At 35.7% G+C, this 20960-nt stretch overlaps 1 pseudogene; it reads right to left on the reverse strand.

Annotated features, from left to right (window-relative positions):
• Positions 1–18993: 18993 nt before the first annotated feature.
• On the reverse strand, positions 18994–19783 carry LOC122736025 (annotated as a pseudogene).
• Positions 19784–20960: the final 1177 nt, after the last annotated feature.

The raw sequence follows: 20960 nt of genomic DNA on the forward strand, positions 1-20960 counted from the left end.
TGGTGGGTCACCACACATTTATCATATATTCTAGCATTTATCTTATTGATTGAGAGGATAGCTATAAAAACAAAGAAGATTCTTTGACTGGTTGTTGCAAATCATTGTTTTAAAATGCTAGCAGGTTAATGCTATACTATAGAAATTTTTTCCTTCTTTGGGGCCAGAATTCACATTATAATCTAAAAGGCAAAAAAAAAAAATGTAGACATCATACAAAAGTCTATACTACAGAAGTTTAATTAGGTTTCAGTTTATTCATTTATTTTAAGAACTTGGAATAGCTTTAGAAATTTATCAGTGGAGAACAAAATCAAAATGTTTTACTAATATAAAAAAAATACAACTTATGTTTATTTCACTGTTATCCATTCCTGAAAAAAAAAATAGCACAATTATTCGTGATTTCGGAACTAGTTATTCCCTGAAAAAGATAGGGGAATTCTTCTAAACCGACTTTAACATCTTTAAGAATTGACCATCTTTTATTCAGGGAGTTTATTTGGTGACAGCATGGAGGTGGTGAGTTAAACCTAACACCTTTTTAAAGGCCTTTTCAGGTTCTATGATTAACAATATTTAATAAGAGGATAATGAACACATGCTAAATAGCAAGTAGGAAATTATGATGTGAAGTCCAGTTTTATTGGAATTGTTTTGAAATAAGGAAACTAGCTGTCTCTGTGTTAAATCTGCTTTTTAAAAACACATTTGCTCCATAAAGAACAAGGATATATAAATGTCTGGGTCCGGATTTGGACTCTGAACCTCTTGGGCCCAGGGCTAGTTCTTTGTCCACTGTGCCATCTAGCTAACCCATGATGACATCTTTAAAATAAGGGTAAGGGGTAGGAGGAATAGCCTGGTGTGGGGGGAGGGGAGAGGTGGAATGGGGAGAAGTAGGTCATAGGAAGGAAACAAGAAAAAAGCCTATGGAGGGGAGGTGAAGAAGGGGAGTGAATGAACTTCACTATCATCAGAATTGGCTCAAAAAGGGAATAACATACATACTCAAGCAGGTATAGTAATATAAATACATACATATATATATATACATATATATACATATATATACATATATACATTCATTCATACATATATATATATATATATATATATTATTTTTAGTGAGGCAATTGGGGTTAAGTGACTTGCCCAGGGTCACATAGCTAGTAAGTGTTAAGTGTCTGAGCCCCGGTGTCTGAGGCTGGATTTGAACTCAGGTACTCCTGACTCCAGGGCTGGTACTCTATCCACAGCGCCACCTAGCTGCCCTATAGTAATAGATTTTTGCCCTGAGCAAAAGGGGGAGGAGAAGGAGATGGAGGGTGGGGGTGGGGAGAAGAGGGGAAGGAGGGAAGGGAAGTTTGGGGGAGGGAGCTGTAAAAAGCAAAACACTTTCAAGGAAAGTGAAGATGTTTGCCATAACACCACATGTATGACATATATTGAATTGTTTGATTTCATAGGGAGAGTTGAAGAGGGAAGGAGGAATAAAAATTTAGAAAACAGAATTAGCTCAAAGGCCATAACCTCATGAGAGCAGGCCCAAGGACTGAATAACACATACATCCAGTAGGGAAGAGTAATCTATTTAACCCTTCAAGAAAGTAGGAAGGGAAGAGGATAAGGAAGGAAGGGTGAATAAAGGGAGGGTAGAGCAGAGGAGGGGGAAGTCAGTAGCAAAACACTTTTGAGGAATATTAGGGCAAAAAAAGGTAGACAATGAAATAAATATCATTGGAAGGTTATGGGATGGAGGGAAATAGTTATGTTGAGTCACTACAATGTCAAAATGTATGGTACCTACTCTGCTGGGCTATTGTGAAGAAAATTCTCTGTCAAGTTCAAGGTACTATATAGAAATTGTGATGAACAGGATACTATCAGAAAAACCTGGAAAGACACACATGAACTGAGGCAGAGAGATATGTACTGTATACAAAATAACAGCATTAGCATAAGATGATCTGCTGGGAAGCATGTGGTTATTTTCTGCAAGGCAATGAATGATCCAATATAACTCCAAAGAACCTAGGAAAACTGCAGTACATCCACAGAGAAAGAACTGATGGTATCTGAAAACAGACTGAAACACATTTTTTTGACAATTCCTTAATCTGAAATTTTGTTTTTATCTGTTTCCACTCATAACCTAGATAAGGTGTAATGCCATGACTACTCACAGTATTTCTTAAAGTACAATGGTATTCCATCACAATCACATGCCATTCACCAATTGATGGATGCCCTCTCATTTTCTAAATCTTTGCTACCAATAAGTTGTACAAAAAGACCCTTTTCTTTTTTTTAAATCTCTTTGAGATATAGAGGCAGGAGTGCTATTGCTTGCATAAATAGTATGCCTGTTTTTAATGGCCCTTTGGGCATACTTTCAAATTGCTCTCCAAAATGGTTGAATTAGTATACAACCACCAATAGTTACATTATTGTTTTAATTTTCCTGCATTCCCTCTAACATATTCCTTTCCCATTTCTATTATATTAACCAATCTGACAGGTGTGTAATAGTAGCTCAAAGTTATTTTAATTTTTATTTCTCTCATCAAAAGTAATTTAGAGAATATTATATGACTATAAATAGGTTCAATTACTTTGCCTGAAAACTGCCTATTCATATTCTTTGACCATTTATCAATTGAAGAATGTTTCTTATTTCTATATATGTAGCTCTGTTTTCTCTGTGTTTGAGAAATGAAGTTTTTATTATGTACTCTATATTTTTCACAGTAATGATTAACAACTATGAATTTCCTTTCATTCTATTTTCCCTATTTATCCTACTCTCTCTCCTTTTACACTGTCAACTCTCAAGTGTTTTGCTTCTGAATATTAACTGCCTCAAACTGGCCTCCCTTCTATCTGCTCTCCTATAAAGAATTAATTGTGATTTGAAGTTTTTTAATGTTTATGTATATTAAAATTTTTTATAATATAGAGGGGAGAGGGGCAGCTAGGTGGCACTGGCCCTGGATTCAGGAGGACCTGAGTTCAAATCCAGCCTCAGACACTTGACACTTACTAGCTGTGTGACCCTGGGCAAGTCACTTAGGCCTCATTGCAAAACAAAAAAAAAAGGAAGGGAAACAGAAAACTTGAAAACAATGTTTACAACCAGTGTTTCCAATAGGCTTCATTTCTAAAATATATGGGTAACTAAATAAAATTTATAAGACTGCAAGTCATTCTGAAATCCCAAAATGGTCAAAGGATATGAACTAACAGTTTTCAGATGAAGAAATCAAAGCTATCTATTATCATATGGAAAATGCTCTAAATCACTATTGATTAAAAAATGCAAAGTAAAACAACTCTCTAATAACACCTCACACAGATCAGATTGGCTAATGTGACAAAAAGGGAAAATAATAAATGTTGGAGAAGCTGTGGAAAAATTGGAACATTAATGCATTGTTGGAGCAGTTATGACGTTATCCAACCATTCTGGAGAGCAATTTAGATCTATTCCCAAAAGGCTCTAATGCAAATTAAAGCTTTATTTCTCATAACCTTTGACAAAGTAATATCATTAGTAGGTCTGTATCCCAAAGAGATCATAAAAAAGAGGAAAGGACCCACATGTACAAAAAATATTCCTAGTAGTTGTCTTTCTGGTGGCAAAGAATTGGAAATTGAGAGAATGCAAGTAAATTAGAGAATGGTTGAACAAACTGTGGGCTATGTATGTAACAGAATACTGGTTTGCTAAAAGAAATTATGAGCATGCAGATTTCAGAAAAACTTGGAAAGACTTTATTGGACTGATGCTGAATGAAGTGAACAGTAGCAGGAGGCCATTATACACAGAAACAGCAACATTGTGTGATGATCAACTATGATAAATGGCTCTTCTCAGCAATAAAATGATCAAAGACAATTCCAAAGGATTCATGATAGAAAATGCTCTCCACATCCAGAAAAAAGATCTGTAGAATCTGATTGCAGATTGAATTTCACTGTTTCTAGTTTTTTGTTTGTTTGGTTTTTTTCTCTTTTGTTTTGATTCTTCTTTCACAAAATCATTAATGCAGAAATATGTATAATGTGATTATTCATATATAACCTATATCAGATTACTTTCTGTCTTAGGGAAGGGACAGCAAAGGGATGGAAGGAGTAAAAGTTGGAACTCAAAATCTTATAAAAACAAATGCAGAAAACTATCTTTAAATGTAACTGGAAAAATATAAAATATTTTATAATTAAAATAAAGAAAAAAATTCTATTCAATTTTGAACTTTTCATCAAGAATGCCTGAAAGTCCTTTCTTTGATTAAATGCTAATTTTCCCCTTTGAGGGATTATACTCAGTTTTCCTGGGTAGATGATTCTTTGATGTAATTCACACATTTTCACCCTCCAGTATATCATATTTGAAGCCCTCCTATCCTTTAGTGAATAAGCTACTAAATGTTGTGTTATCCTCACTATGGTTCTGTTATATTTGAATTGTTTCCTCTTGGCAGCTTGTAATATTTTCTCCTTGATCTGGAAGCTATGGAATTTTATAATATTCCTGGGGGTGTTCATTTTGAGATCACTTTCAGGAGGTGATTGGTTTTATTTCATCTTTTTTTAACCCTATGGTTCATGAATATAATTTTTTTTAAATTAAGTCAACACTATTTTTTTCTTTGATCATGGCTTTCAGGTAATCCAATGAATTTTAAAGTATCTCTCCTGGATCTATTTTCGAGATCAGTTTTTTTCCCATTGTGATATTAATATTTTTTTCTATTTTATATCATGTTTATTGCTTCCTGATTTGTCATGAAGTTATTAGATTCTTATTGCTAAATTAGTTTTTAAATAATTATTTTCATCAGTAAACTCATATACTTTCTTTCCATTTGGCTAATGATGATTTTCAAGGCATTTTTCTCTTGTATTTTTGTTCCTCTTTTTTCTATTTGAACTAATCTTTTTTTAAGGTGTTATTTGCTTCAGTATTTTTTTTCTTCCTTTACCACACTGTTTTTTCATGATTTTCTTGTACACTCTTCCTTTTATTCCAATTTTTTCCTCTACCTCTCTTACATGATTTTCAAAATCATTTTTAGCTCTTCCATGTCCTGAGATAAATTCTTATTTTTACTAAGTCTTTGGAAATATTTTTGGGATATTTTAAATTTATTTTCTTCTTCTGAGTCTATGGTTTGATGTTCCTTGTCACCATATTAAATGTATATGGTCAGGATTTAAAAATTTTTGTTTTATCATTTTCTATCCTATTTCTTCACTTTTAACTGTATGCTAAAGTGGTTCTCTGCTTCCCAAGTGGAGGGGGCATTGTCCCAAGCTTCAGTTTTTTGTGCAGCTTTTTTCAGAGGTAATTGTGGAGACCTGTAAGTTTTTGGTTCTTCCAAGGTATTATTATCTAGGGTAGGGATTCTTAAATGATTTTTACTCACAAACTCTTTTTACACAATATATTTTTTGCAACCCAGGGTATATAGGTATACAAAATGCTTGTCCATAACTGTTTACTGTTGCTAATTACTTGTGATCCACACATATGGCATCATAACACATAGTTTAATAAGCTAGGATCAAGGGCAAAATGTGTTTACTGCTCTCCTTTACTATGAATTGGTTTGTGAGTGACCACAAACACTCTTTTCAACCATGGAACAGTGATCATCATCCTTGCTCCCCTGCAGCTGCAAGCTTTGCTGTGCTAGTGCTCCTCATTGCATTGGGACTAAGACCCAGGACTGTGACCCACATCCAAATATAGGCAATGCAACAGAGTCTTACCCTTGTTGCCAGCAATGGGACCCTTTCATATCTCCTTCTGACTAGTTGTCTGATCCCCTTACCATCTGTCATCTGAGAGATCTGGAAACTGCCACTGCTGCCACTGATAAAGTCACCATGAGGATTACTCCTGGTTTGCTGGGGCATGGCCTATGCTGGGGCAGCCTGTGCTGTGCTGAGCTCCACTCTCACCCTTGTATAAGAATTTTCTTGCCCAACCTTCTAAGTTGTCTTGGACTGGAAAACTGTTTCACTCTATTTTTGTAAGTTTTGCTATTCTAGAATTTGTTTATCATCCTTATTTAAAGGTATTTACTGGGGTTTGGGGGAGAGGGTCAGGTGAGTCATTGAATTTACTATGTCATGACTTTGCCTCGCAACATTTTTGTCCTCTAACTTTGTCTTCTTTCCTGCCATAATAGTAGGTTTTTGTTTGTTCTGTTTTAAGGGTCAAGCTCTGTTTCTTTGCTTTCTTTGCTCATTTTCAAGCCTTTTTTTTTACTTTGTAATTTATGTTAAAGTTGGGTTATGCTCACCTGGGGCAAGGGAGGCACTGTCCCAAGCATTGGGTTTTTTGTGCTGGTATTTTCATAGCTATTTCTAAATCTCTGCAAGTTTCGATGTTTCCAAGATGCAGTGATGTGAAGAGGGATGTGTTTCCAGCTCTCTGCTCTATCCAGGAAGTGCCATACTAACTTGAAGCCACAACTACTACCACTTTTGCTTTTGGCCCTATAACTGTGACCTTGGGTCCTTTACACTTGTGGCTGACTACAAGTACTCTTTTCCCCCTAGAACTGTGATCCAGAACTGCTTATGGGCAGCCAAAGATTACCAACTACAGGCAGTGCCAGCAAAAGCTGTAGTTTTGAGATTCAACTCCATCTACCTGGGCATCATATAGACATCTTATATTCAATTTGTTTAAAACAAAGATGACAGTTCACTTTCTTTTCCTCCTGACAATATCCCGTTACATCTCCAAGTCCATGATCAGACTGTCCCCTGTGTCTGAAATTCACTCTCTCTTTATCTCCCTCAGGTTCCATAAAATTTAATTCCAGAGCTGTCTTCAACATAAAGCTTTCCTGATTCCCTCAATTTCTCTCACAACCTCCACCCAATTGCATTTAATTTGTTTTGTATATATTTTGGTTTTGAATTCACTCTGCTATTCACTTCCATTTTATGGCAGAGTTCATCCCATTCAAATTCACAGTTATCATTACTGTCTATTTCCCTCCATACTATTTACCCCCTTTGTACTTTCCCCCCCTTCTTTCACCTTATTCCTCCTCACCAATATTTTGCTTCTTACCCCTGTCTCCCCCAATCTGCTCTCCCTTTTATCAGCCCCCTTCCCTTTTCTTTACCCTTTTCTTCCCTGCTTCTACCCTCCTTGCTATCAGCCCCCCTCTTTTCCCCTTACCATTTTATTGCCCTAAAGAAGAAGCTAATTTTCTTTATCCAAATGAACATATATGTTATTCCCTCTTAAAATCAAATCTAGTGAGAGTAAGGTTGAAATGATGTTCATTCCTTTCTTTCCCTCTATTGTAATTGGTTTTTGCATCTCTTTATATGAAGTAATTCACCCCATTTCACCTCCCCTTTCCTCTTCTCCCCATAAACTACTTTTTTACCCCTTAATTTTCTTTATAACATTACATCAAAGGCAATTTATATTTATACCATCTATGTATAATCCTTCTGTCTGCCCAAATATATATACACTTCTCAAGAGTTATGTGTTATTTTCCTGTGTAGGGATGTAAACAGTTTAACTTTAATGAGTAACTGTTTTACCCTGTTTACCTTTTTAAATTTCTCTTGAGTCTTGTATGTTAAGATCAAATTTTCTATTCAGTTCTGGTCTTTTCTTCAGGAAATCTTGAAAGTTCCCTATTTCATTGAATATCCATCTTTTCCCCTGAAAGAGAATGATCAGTTTTTCTAGGTAATAGATTCTTGGCTGTAATCTAAGCTCATTTGCCTTTCAGAATATTATATTCCAAGCCTTGAGATCTTTTAATGGTGAAGCTGCTAGGTACTGTGCAATCCTGACTGTGGCTTAATGATATTAAAATTGCTTCTTTCTGGCTGCTTGGAGTATTTTCTGCTTCACCTCATAATTCTGGAATTTGACTACAATATTCCTTGGAGTTTTCCTTTTGGGGCTTCTCTCAGGAGGTGATTGGTGGATTCTTACAATGACAATTTTATCCTCTGATTTTGTATCACAATAGTTCTCCTTGATAATTTCCTAGAATATGGTATATAGACTCATTTTCTGATCATGGCTTTCAGGCAGTCCAATAATTCTCAAATTGCCTCTCCAAGACCTATTTTCCAGGTCAATTGTCTTTCCAATGAGGTATTTCACATTTTCTTCTATTTTTTTCATTCTTTTGATTCTGTTTGACTAATTCCTGTTGTCTCATGGAGTCATTAGCTTCTAACTGCCCAATCAGAATTTTTAAGGAATTTTCTTCAGTCAGATTATACAACTCCTTTCTGTTTGGCTAAATTAATTTTTTTGAGGAATTGTTTTTTTCAGTCAATCTTTGTGCTTCCTTTTCCAAGCTACTGATTCTTTTTTCATAATTTTCTTGTGTTGCTTTCATTTTTCTCCCCATTTTTTCTTCTACCTCTCTCAATTTTTTAAATATTTTTTTTCTTGGTAATGAGGATTAAGTGACTTGCCCAGGGTCACACAGCTAGTAAATGTCAAGTGTCTGAGGCCAGCTTTGAACTGAGATTATCCTGAATCCAGGACCAGTACTGTATCTATTGTTCCACCTAGCTTCCCCTCACTTGATTATTTAAATCCTTTTTGAGCTCTTCCAAGAAGGACTTTTGGTCTTGAGACCAATTCATCTTCCCTCTTGAGGCTTCACATGTAGGCAATTTGAGAGTATTGTCCTCATCTGAGTTTGTGTTTAGCTCTTCCCTGTCAACACAGAAGCTCTCAATGGTGAGACCTCTTTTTTTGTTTCTTACTCATATTTGCAGCTTATTATTTATTTATTTATTTATTTATCTATCTATCTATCTATCTATCTATCTATCTATCTATCTATCTATCTATCTATCTATTTATTTATTGTTTTTTGATGAGGTCTACTCCTGGGGCACCAGGGTCACTGTTTCAAGCTTCTTTTGCTGGAAGATAGAGGCTTTGTTACTGGCTTTCTACTCTGAGGCCTCTATGGCTTATGGGTTTCTCACCCCACTGCGCTTGCTCCCTGTTCTTGCTCCTGGCATGTTGGTATGGCCAGGCCTGGTCACTCCTGTCCTGTAGGTGGACTTCTAACTGGCAGCCTTCCCTCTCACCTGGTACTGGTGGATCTGACAACTGGCCCGCTGTGCCACCAGCTTGCTGAACTATAATCAAGGGGCCTCCGTTGCTTGTCTGTGTCCTACAGCTTCCTGCTGACTTGCCCAAACCACCTCTACATTGTGCTGCATGGAGGTGCACTGTGCCCCCCTTTTGCCTGAGTGAGAGTGACCTTTCCTGAAGGCTTCTAAATTATCTCAGGTTGGAATATTGTGTATCTCTGTCTTTTCATAAGTATTGTAGTTTTAGAATCCATTTAGAGATTTGATTTAATGTTCTTTTTGAGGGAACTGAAGGAGAGCTCAGACAACTTGCTGGCTTCTCTCCACCATCTTGGCTCCACGCCCCTATATTTTGAATATACTTATAAATTACCATGCTGTTTCCCTAGGGAAAAAAAATATGTGGGTTGCTTGTGTTTTGGGAATCTATACTTTTTATCTTTGTATCTCTGGTGCCTAGAACCATATCTGGAACCTAACAGGAACTTAACACATATTTCATAAGGACTTGATTAAAGGAAAGAAAGAATGAGTGGAAAACAAATGAGTTTGATACATGAACTAGTCTTTAGTTTGGAGAACATTTCTCGAAATAGATTGGGAAAGTACATGACTTCCATAGCTGAAAATATGCCAAAATACATTAAAGAGTTTGGTTTATGCCCCAATTATCCAAACTCTTCAGCTGTGAGAACATTGTTGAGGTTCAAAACTGCTTGGGGCGATAATGAATAATGAATGAAAGAATGAACTAATTAATAATACCATGACAGCATAAGTCCCTTCACTGGTACTTAAATTTATGATGCCAGAAGCAGAAGAGATGTGATTAATATTCTCTATATAAGGTCAATAAGATTTATTTTTAATATTAGGGGATCCAATATTATAGTGTATAAGCAGAGAAGGAAGGTGAGACAGAGTGGGGGAAAAAAGCCTATTGGAAAAGTGAACCAAATTAAGTTCAAATTATATATTCACATGACAAAAGAGAATAATTGATCTCATTACTATCAAAAGCTCAAAGTGATAAAATGTCTCTCTTTATATATATTATGTATGTGTATGTATATGTGTACGTGTATATGTACATGTATGCATATATATACACATATATTATCCTAAACCACATATATACATATATATTAACATTAGATACAAAATAACCATAATGCATGTGAAACAGAAAATATTTTAAAATTCATATATTAAAAAAGAAATTAGTTTCAGATATTATAATTCCCTAGTTTGGAAATATTTACCAATATTTTTGAATGTTCTTCATCATCTCCAAACCCTTCTCCCAGAACTTATCTCTCTTCTTTTTTTCTTATTATCATCACACACTATTGATTATCATTTGAGTCTTTAATATGTTTTAGATTCATAGCATGTCATCTATTTTTATCTTAGTTTACATAAGTTGACATTTATATACATGCAGAGACATATATGTGAATATTTTATTTAATCTTAAAATTTCTTGTCTGTCTAAAGCAGTTAGATGTATCCTGCCAAAAGTCAGGCCACAGATAACAACTCTTCTCTTAAAATTCCTTTTTTACCTTAGATTTTATTATCGTCACAAATATTGCTACATTTTTCTCTCTATGAAAACTGAAACATTACTTAAATCTCCATAGAAGGAAAAATAATTTGAGATACCAGGAGGAAAATATATTGCCCAATCCTTCCTTTCTTTCTTTCTTCCTTTCTTTCTTCCTTTCTTTCTTTCTTTCTTTCTTTCTTTCTTTCTTTCTTTCTTTCTTTCTTTCTTTCTTTCTTTCTTTCTTTCTTTCTTTCTTTCTTTCTTTCTTTCTTTCTTTCTGTAGTTCTTTGGTGAGGCAATTGGGGTTAAGTGACTTGCCCAGGGTCACAAAGCTAGTAAGTGTTAAGTGTCTGAGACCGGATTTGAACTCAGGTCCTCCTGCGTTCAGGTCCACTGCTCCACCTAGCTGCCATCCCAATACTTTATAAAAGAGAAAGAAGACAGGAAAGAAAAGCTTCTCAAAGCATGGTCAAAGGAAAGACATTATCCTATCTGTGAAGTAATGGAGCAGTCCATTTTCAATTTACATTCTTCTGTTATTTACTTTAGAATGTTCCTTCATCACCATGCAGGCAGTAGGCTTTGGAGAACAGCTCCCTTGTTTTTTGGTTTGTTTGCTTGTTTTTGTTTATTGGTGGATCACTTCTAGGTGTATCAAGAAGTCTGTTGATTGGTTGAGGGGCTTGGTCATTCTCTGAGCAACTTGTAGAAAAAAAGGACTTATCTCAGAAATAGAGTGTTTTTGAGAGTCTGGTAGCAAAGAGGAGTGGGGAACATAAAAAGTTGATGTAGAAACCATCTAGGTAAAGGGATTACTGGTAAAATGAGGGGAAAAAAGCTAGGATTGGCCTGTAGAAATAGAGAAAAAAATGGAGATAGAGCCACTGGCCTGATATGTGACATGGAGCAGATTCAGGTAGATGCCACTACCTATACAAAATTTCTCAAAGAATGGGTAACCTTGGAACCAAGACGGAGGAGAGGAAAACAATTCCTTAAAAACTTCATCTGATCAAATGTAAAAGAAAGGTGCATAATATCACTGAAGAAAACAATGCCTTAAAAAATTCATTTGGCCAAATGGAAAAAAAAAATTGGACAGTTGGAAGATAAGGAATCCATGAGACACTGGGAATCAGTCAAGCAGAATCAAAAGAATGAAAAAATAGAAGAAAATGTGAAATAACTCATTGGAAAGACAACTGATCTAGGAAAACAGATCCAGGAGAGACAATTTGAGAATCATTGGACTTCCTGAAAGTCATGGTCAGAAAAAAGAATCTAGACACCATATTCAAGGAAATAATTAAGGAGAACTCCCCTGATATTATAGAATCAGAACATAAAACCATGATTGAAGAAATCCACTGATCACCTCCTTAAAGAGAGCCCAAAAGGAAAACTCCAAGGAATATTGTAGCCAAATTTCAGAATTATCAGATGAAGGAGAAAATACTCCAAGCATCCAGAAAGAAGCAATTTAAATATCATGGAGCCACAGTCAGGATTGCTCAGGACCTGGCAGCTTCAACATTAATGGACCGCAAGGCTTGGAATATGATATTCCGGAAGGCAAATGAGCTTGGATTGCAGCTGAAAATCTATTACCCAGCAAAACTGCACATTCTCTTTCAGGGGAAAAGATGGACATGCAATGACATTGGGGACTATCAGTGTTTCCTGATGAAAAGACCAGAACCGAATAGAAAATTGGATCTTAACATACAAGACTCAAGAGAAGTTTAAAAAGGTAAACAGAGGGAAAAAAAGTTACTCAATTAGGTTAAACTGTTTATATCCTTACACAGGAAGATAATACTCATAACTCTTAAGAACTATAATGTATTTAGGCAGAGAGAAGGACTATACACAGAGGTTATAAATATAAATTGTCTTTGATGTGATGATACCAAGAAAATTAAGGGGTTAAAAAGGGAATCTATGGAGAGGAGAGGAAAGGGGAGGTGGAATGGGGTGAATTATATCATATGAAGAGGTGAAGAAAAAAAATTTACAATAGAGGGAAAGAAAGGAGTGGTAAACATTGTTTCAACTCTACCCTCATCAGATTTGATTCTAAGAAGGAATAACATATACATTCATTGGGATTAAGAAACTTAGCTCAATCTTTAGGCAAGTAAAAGGCAAAGGGAAAGGCGGGGGTGGGGGGGAGGGACTGATGGAATGGAGGACAAAAGCCAGGGAGAAAAGAGTAAAGAAAAGGGAGGGAGGTGAAAAAAGGGATGGCAGATATGGGGAGGCAGGGGTAAGAAGCAAAATGCCAGTGAGGAGGAAGCGGTGAAAGAAGCAGGAAAAATTACAAAGGGGGTAAATAGAATGGAGGAGAATAGACAGTAATCATAACTGTGAATGTGAATGGGATGAACTCTGCTATAAAACAGAAACGAATTGCAGAGTGGATTAAAAAAAAAAACTCCTACAATATGCTGTTTATAAGATACACATTTGAAGCAAAGAGATACACAGAGAGTAAAGGTAAAAGGCTGGAGCAAAATATATTATGCTTCAGCTGAAGTAAAAAAGCAGGGGTAGCAATCCTTATCTCAGACAAATTACAGAAAAAATAGATCTCATTAAAAGAGATAAGGAAGGAAATTACATCTTGCTTAAAGGTACTATAGATAATGAAGTAATATCAATATTAAATATGTATGTGACAAGAGGTATAGCATCCAAGTTCTTAGAGGAGAAATTAAATGAGTTATAAGAAGAATTAGTAATACTATACTAGTGGGGGATCTGAATCTCCCCTTCTCAGAATTAGATAAATCTAGCCAAAAAATAAATAAGAAAGAAGTGAAAGAGGTGAATAGTTTACTAGAAAAGTTAGACATGATAGATGTCTGGAGAAAATTGAATGGAGATAGAAAGGAATATTCCTTTTTTCTCGGTAGTATATGACACTTTTTCAAAAATTGACCATGTATTAGGACAAAAAAACATCATAGTCAAATTTAAAAAGGGAGAGATAGTAAATGTATCCTTCTCAGATCATGATGCAATAAAAATTACATGTAAGAAAGAGTCAGGGAAAAGTAGACTGAAAATCAATTGGAAATTAAATAATTTCATTCTAAAGAATTAATGGGTTAAAAAACAAATCATAGAAACAATCAATAACTATATTCAAGAGAATGACAATAATGAGACAACATTCCAAAATCTATGAGATGCAGCCAAAGCAGTGCTTAAGGGGAAAATTTATAGCTCTAACTGCTTACATGAATAAAAAAGAGAAAGAAGAGATTAATGAATTGGGCATTCAAATTAAAAAGCTAGAAAAAAAAATAAATTAGAAATCCCCAATTAGATACTAAACTAGAGATCCTGAAATTTATAGGAGAAATTAATAAGATTGAAAGCAAGAAAACTATAGAATTAATCAATAAATCTCAGAGCTAGTTTTATGAAAAAAACAATAAAATAGATAAAATATTGTTTAATTTGATTAAAAAAAAGAAAGAAGAAAACCAAAAATGAAAAGGGGTATGGTACCACCAATGAAGTAGAAATTAAATCAATAATTAGGAATTATTTTGCCCAACTATATGCCAATAAATTTGACAATCTAAATGAAATGGATAAATATTTACAAAAATACAAACTGCCCAGGTTAACTGAAGAGGAAATAAAATCCTTAAATCAGCCCATATTAGAAAAAGAAATTGAACAAGCCATTAATGAACTCCCTAAGAAAAATCCCCAGGGCCAGATGGGTTTGCAGGTGCATTCTATCACACATTTAAAGAACAATTAATTCCAATATTATACAAATTATTTGGAAAAATAGGTGAAGAAGGAGTTCTACCAAATTCATTTTATGACACAAATATGGTGGTGATACCAAGCCAGGCATAGCAAAAACAGAGAAAGAAAATTATAGACCAATTTCCCTAATGAATATTGATGCTAAAATCTTAAATAAGATATTAGCAAGGAGATTATAGCAAGTGATCACCAGGATAATACACTATGACCAGGTGGGATTTATACCAGGAACGCAGGGCTGGTTCAACATTAGGAAAACTATTAACATATTCAACCACATCAATAAGAATACTAACCAAAATCATATGATTATTTCAATAGATGCAGAGAAAGCTTTTGACAAAATACAGCACCCACTCCTAATAAAAACACTAGAAAGCTTAGGAATAGGTGGTGCTTTCCTTAAAATAATAAGCAGTATCTTCCTAAAACCATTAGCAAGCATTATATGTAATGGAGATAAATTAGAGGCCTTCCCATTAAGATCAAGGGTGAACCAGGGATGTCCATTATCACCCCTATTATTTAATATTGTCCTAGAAATGTTAGCTTTAGCAATCAGAGAAGAAAAGGGAATTAAAGGAATTAGAATAGGCAAGGAAGAAACAAAACTATCACTCTTTGCAGATGATATGATGGTATACTTAAGAGAATCCTAGAGAATCAACTCAAAAATTACTTGAAACAATTAACAACTTTAGCAAAGTAGGAGGATATAAAATAAATCCACCTAAATCATCAGCATTTCTATACATGACCAACAAAGTCTAGCAACATGAGGTAGAAAGAGAAATTCCATTTAAAATAACGGTAGATAATATAAAATACTTGGGAGTCTATTTGCCAAGACAAACCAAGGAACTCTATGAACACAATTACCAAACACTTTTCACACAAATCAAATTAGATCTAAATAATTGGAAAGATATCAATAGCTCATGGATAGGCAGAGCTAATATAGTAAAAATTACAACTCTACCTAAATTAATTTACTTATTCAGTACCATACCAATCAGAATACCTAAAAATCATTTTATAGAGCTCAAAAAAATAATAACAAAATTCATCTGGAATAACAAAAAGTCAAGAATATCAAGGGAAATAATGAAAAAAAATGCACAGGAAAGTGGGTTAGCTGTACCAAATCTAGAGGTTTATTATAAAGCAGCAGTCATCTAAACTATCTGGTACTGGCTAAGAAATAGAGTGGAGGATCAATGCAACAGGCTAGGCACAGAAGACAGTAGTAAATGACACTAGTAATATACTATTTGATATACCCAAAGACTCCAGCTTTTGGGATAGGAACTCAGTATTTGACAAAAATTGCTGGGAAAACTGGAAGATAGTATGGTAGAAATGAGGCATAGACCTACATCTTACACCTTATACTAAAATAAGGTCAAAATGGATACATGATTTAGACATAAGAGTTGATACCATAGGTAAATTAGGAGAGGAAGGAATAGTCTACCTTTCAGATCTTTGAATATGAGAACAATTTATTGACAAACAAGAGATAGAGGACATTATGAAATGCAAAATGGATGATTTTGATTACACTAAATTAAAAAGTTTCTGTACAAACAGAAGCAATGCATCCAAAATTAAAAGGGAGGCAGAAAGCTGGGAAACAATTTTTATGGCCAATACTTCTGATATAGGCCTAATTTCTAAAATATATAGGGAACTAAATCAAATTTATAAGAATCCAAGTCATTCCCCAATTGAGAAATTGTCAAAGGATATGAACAGGCAGTGTTCTGATGAAGCAAACAAAGCTATCTATTCCTATATGAAAAAATGCTCTAAATCACTACTAGTAACCAGAATAATAAATCAATTATGGAGGTGTACATGGATTATCTTTCCATAATGAGGTACTAGCTGACAAATAAAACATTTTTTCATGATTTTTTCCAACTCTATCTAGTGAAATGTGAATAGAAGTGAAGGCAGAGAATAGTTGGAAAAATCGAAGACTGAGGTGTGGCAGGACAAGACTGAAAATAAGAAATGGACAAATGAGAAAAATAATGGAGAGTCTTACAATGGCAGACTTTCATATGATAAAGGAAGAACTTAAATTTCAGAAATGCTAATTGACTTTGAAAAGGTCTCATAAATAGTTTCATAATTGGGATTTGAATCCATATCCTCTGGCTCAAAATCCAATGTTCTTTTAACTGCATGATCCTATGCATTAACATTTTTATTAGAAATAAATAAGGGATTTTCATTCAGATATGGGTTGAATTGTGTCCTTTGAACATATATGTAACTCTTAGATTTTGGGCAAGTGACAATTTAGTGAGGCAATTGGGGTTAAGTGACTTGCCCAGGGTCACACAGCTAGTAAGTGTTAAGTGTCTGAGGCCGGATTTGAACTCAGGTACTCCTGACTCCAGGGCCGGTGCTCTATCCACTGCGCCACCTAGCTGCCCCACAAGTGACAATTTAAAGAATCTCAAATAATACCAAGAAAATATGGGAGAATTGTGATAAAATAATGGGATTTGGCAGATATCCAGGGCACCCCACCTGAAGATTGATTTGGAATTGATTGAATTGAGTAAGACGGAGAGACTGTCTGATAACCTATCTAAGGATGATTAAATTGAGACCAGACCTGGTTGGCCTTGAGTGGGGTGTTGTTCTCAGAGGCTGTGGACTATGACATCAACAGGAGACCACCCTCAACCAATCAACTTGAAGAACCTTGCCTTTTGTGGAGGGAGACAGGAAATAGAAAGGTGAGAGTGGCTTGCTGGATGGGCCTCTTTTAATCAGGGACTTTGGTGTTGGTGGCAGACAGAAAAGTAGATTGACTTTTGGCGTGTTACGGAACACCAATGTGTTGTCTTTACTCTTTAATAAATTCTTAAAAGTCTAAACTCTTGCTGAATTTATCAGTAAATCTTAGCTAGTTCCCCCCCACAAAAAAATTTTGGAGGGGCAGGTAAGGACCCACATTGTATTTTATACATCACAGAATAAATAACAAAACATTGGAGAATATTGAGATACTTTGTCCACATTACAGGTGAGAATCTATCATAACCATACCATGACAGTGACATCATCATCATCATCAATGTCATCAACATTATTATTATTATTATTACTTTTTGCGGGGCTATGGGGGTTAAGTGACTTGCCCAGGGTCACACAGCTGGTAAGTGTCAAGTGTCTAAGGCTGGATTTGAACTCAGGTACTCCTGAATCCAGGGCCAGTGCTCTATCCACTGTGCCACCTAGCCGCCCCCATTATTGTTATTATTATTATTATTAAAAAATATAGAACTATTTCCAGGCACTGTGGTAAGTGCTTTATAGTTGGTATCTCATTTGAACCTTAAAACCCTAGGAGCTAAATACTGTTATTATGCGCCTTTTACAGATGAAGAAATTAAGGCAAGCAAAGATTAAGTGACTTGTTCAGGATCACGCAACTGCTACCTGTCTGAAGATAAACTGAACTATCATCTTCCTAACTCCAGGTCCAGTTCTCTATCCACTGCACTACCTAGTTTCATTGAGTCAATTCCATTTTAGTCTGTCTAAATTAAAAATGAAGATTTATAATTTCCTTTATTTCTATAAGATTTATATGCTTGAAGTACTTTGAGTTTTAAAAAGAAGTTTTTAAACAACTATATATGTTATGAAAGCGTAGCTTAAGCTGAGATTTCAATGAATGCTAAGGATGATGAAAATAAAATCAACACATTTTAAAGCTGTGAGGAAAGTAAGAGGAAGATCAAAGAAGAGTTCTGGGACTACTATAGGTAAACATAATCATCATAAAGGATGACATTGAAAAGTTAAGAACTATTCAACTTTTATTTTTTATTTGGTTGTGTTTTTCTCTATCATGGGGACTTTTATATTCAGTCATAGTCATAAAGCTTGTAGAGAAAGAAGCAGAACTGAGAGTGGATTGAAAAATGACCTGGGCCCTTCCTCAATATGGAGGTTTCTTTTTTCTTTTCTTTTCTTTTTTTTTTTTTTTGAGTTGTGTAGCCTTTTATTATCAACTAAAATAGAAGGTATCTGTTGTACAACACAGGTAGTAGTTGACTATACTGGAGAATTATTATATTCTATTACAGATCATTTATAAATGCAATTTTCATTATTAAAAAGCTTCCATCCTTTTTTATTTCTTTTCAACTTGCAAAACTATTCTGAAAGCTGAATATATGTGCACAGGACTGCAAAGAGTGAAAATTTAGAAAATGATAAATGCTTTACAGGTTGTATTTGAAGGACCATCTTCCACCATGAGTTTACATCCATAATCACTTTTTTAAATCATAAAATACTTTGATGCCAGCCTTCCTTCCATTGTCCTAAACAAGAAAGCATTTTATAATGAGTTGAAATTAAGGAAAGACTACACCTACTAGAAAAGAAGAGAAGAAAATTCTATTAATTTTGAGGTTTCAGTATCCCCAAAGACCAGGAACTGTATCTTTGTAAAGGCTAGGCCTGGACCCCATTTAGAGAATGAGTATGTGCAGGTGGTATCCCTGAGTATTCAGAGCTTCAGTGGATTGTAAGTGCTCCAGGTGCATAACTCACTGAACTGTCTTGCCAGTTTCTACACTGGCTTGACTGGGCATAATTCAAAAATGAAAAGCTCATATTCATTCTATTCTTCTGGAGCTCTGTGATAGCATTTAGTAACACCCCAATGGGATGTCTTCAACATATTGTGTTATGGTATTTTTCAAGTAATTGCTAAATGATACAGGGTTTAGTTGTTCTATAATACTCATGCCCATTTTATCTAGATGTTCAATGGATCTATAAATCTCCCCCTGGGATTCATCATAGTAACTGTAATGGAACCTTTGACCTTTCCATGGCTTTAGCAGTATAAGGTAAATGCATTTCAATACTGTGTTCATCTTCATCTGTTTGCTGAGACATGAGCTCAAACATTCGCGTCTTCCATAGCTCTTCATAAATCTTTAGATCAATATGAAGGTCATACAGAGGTGTTCTCTATATATCCATACTGGAAAGTGCACATCGAGATAGGGGCACATGATGGGAAGCCCCAAGGATCAATATTCTCCGGGTAATAGATGGATACACTTGTTTGTAAGCATGAACAGCACAAGACCCACAGTAAGTATATCCTGCACGGGGGCAATAATGGCTCTAGCAGGTCTTTTTGTGGATTGTACTTGTGAAAGCCAACCTTCTATTTGTGCATTCAGTTGAGGACCTGAGGCTGTGTACCAGCTCCCGGCGTGACTGGCTTCCCAGCAGACCACTCGGTTGGACATCTTGGAACCTGTGCCTCCTATGGTGCAGGAGGATGAATCAGGAGGCCGGGGCGGTGGCTGCAGGATCGGCTCGGGGAGGGGACGAGGCACCGCGAGCCAGCCAAGGAGGAAGCAGCCACGGGAAGGGGATCGGCCCGACCCAGGAGGAGGAGGAGGAGGAACCGGCAGCAGTGGAGGAGGATGAGATGGCGGTCCCGGATCACCATGCACGTGGAAGGCTGCCAGAAGAAGGGGCCCGCGGCTGCCTCCTAGACTGCCGCAGAGCCCTGGCGCCGGTCCCCCTAGAGTCGCCACTTCTCTCCCGCAGGGGCAGGGCCTGCCACTAAGCCGCCCGACACCACAATGGAAATAAAATCAACACATTTTAAAGCTGCGAGGAAGGTAAGAGGAAGATCAAAGAAGAGTTCTGGGACTACTATAGGTAAACATAATCATCATAAAGGATGACATTGAAAAGTTAACACCTATTCAACTTTTATTTTTTATTTGTTGTGTTTTTCTCTATCTTGGGGACTTTTATATTCAGTCATAGTCATAAAGCTTGTTGAGAAAGAAGCCGAACTGGGAGTGGATTAAAAAATGACCTGGGTCCTTCCTTAATATGGAGTTTTCTGAAAGCAACTTCACAAGGATAGAATGCAGCAGTAGTGGTGGAGGGATCTTCCAGAGTGAGATCACTAGGACCAAAGGAACTTCCAGAGCTAGAAGTTAGCTGAAGCTTCAGGGAAAAATAAAGAAAGGTGTAGATTTGGAATGGAAGGAATTCTTCTAGTTATTTTTTCTGCCTCAAGTCTCTAAATATTTGAGGCTTCCTAAATTGAAGATTTGGCCATGTAAACTATCCATACACCATTCCCCCTTCAATAAATGTCCATTGATATTTATATCTTTCAGATTCAAATTTAAAGTCTTTGGTTTTTAAAGTCCTTCATAACCTGGTCCCTTGCTACATCTCTAGTTTTTTTGTTTGTGTGTGTGCTTGTTTGTTTTGTTTTGTTTTACAACAGAGACTTAATTATTTATTTACTTTGAAACTATCATCTTTGCTAACCCTTGTACAAGACAATCACTCTGTCTCCCAATTCTAGGAATTTTCACTGGCTATTCCTCATGACTCTCTTTCTTCACCTCCTTTGCCTGTCTTCCCTGTATTCCTTAAATGTCAGTAAAAATACTACTGCCTTACTTCTACACATTATTTGCAATTG

Source organism: Dromiciops gliroides, chromosome 1 (assembly GCF_019393635.1).
Source record: "Dromiciops gliroides isolate mDroGli1 chromosome 1, mDroGli1.pri, whole genome shotgun sequence".
NCBI lineage: Eukaryota > Metazoa > Chordata > Mammalia > Microbiotheria > Microbiotheriidae > Dromiciops > Dromiciops gliroides.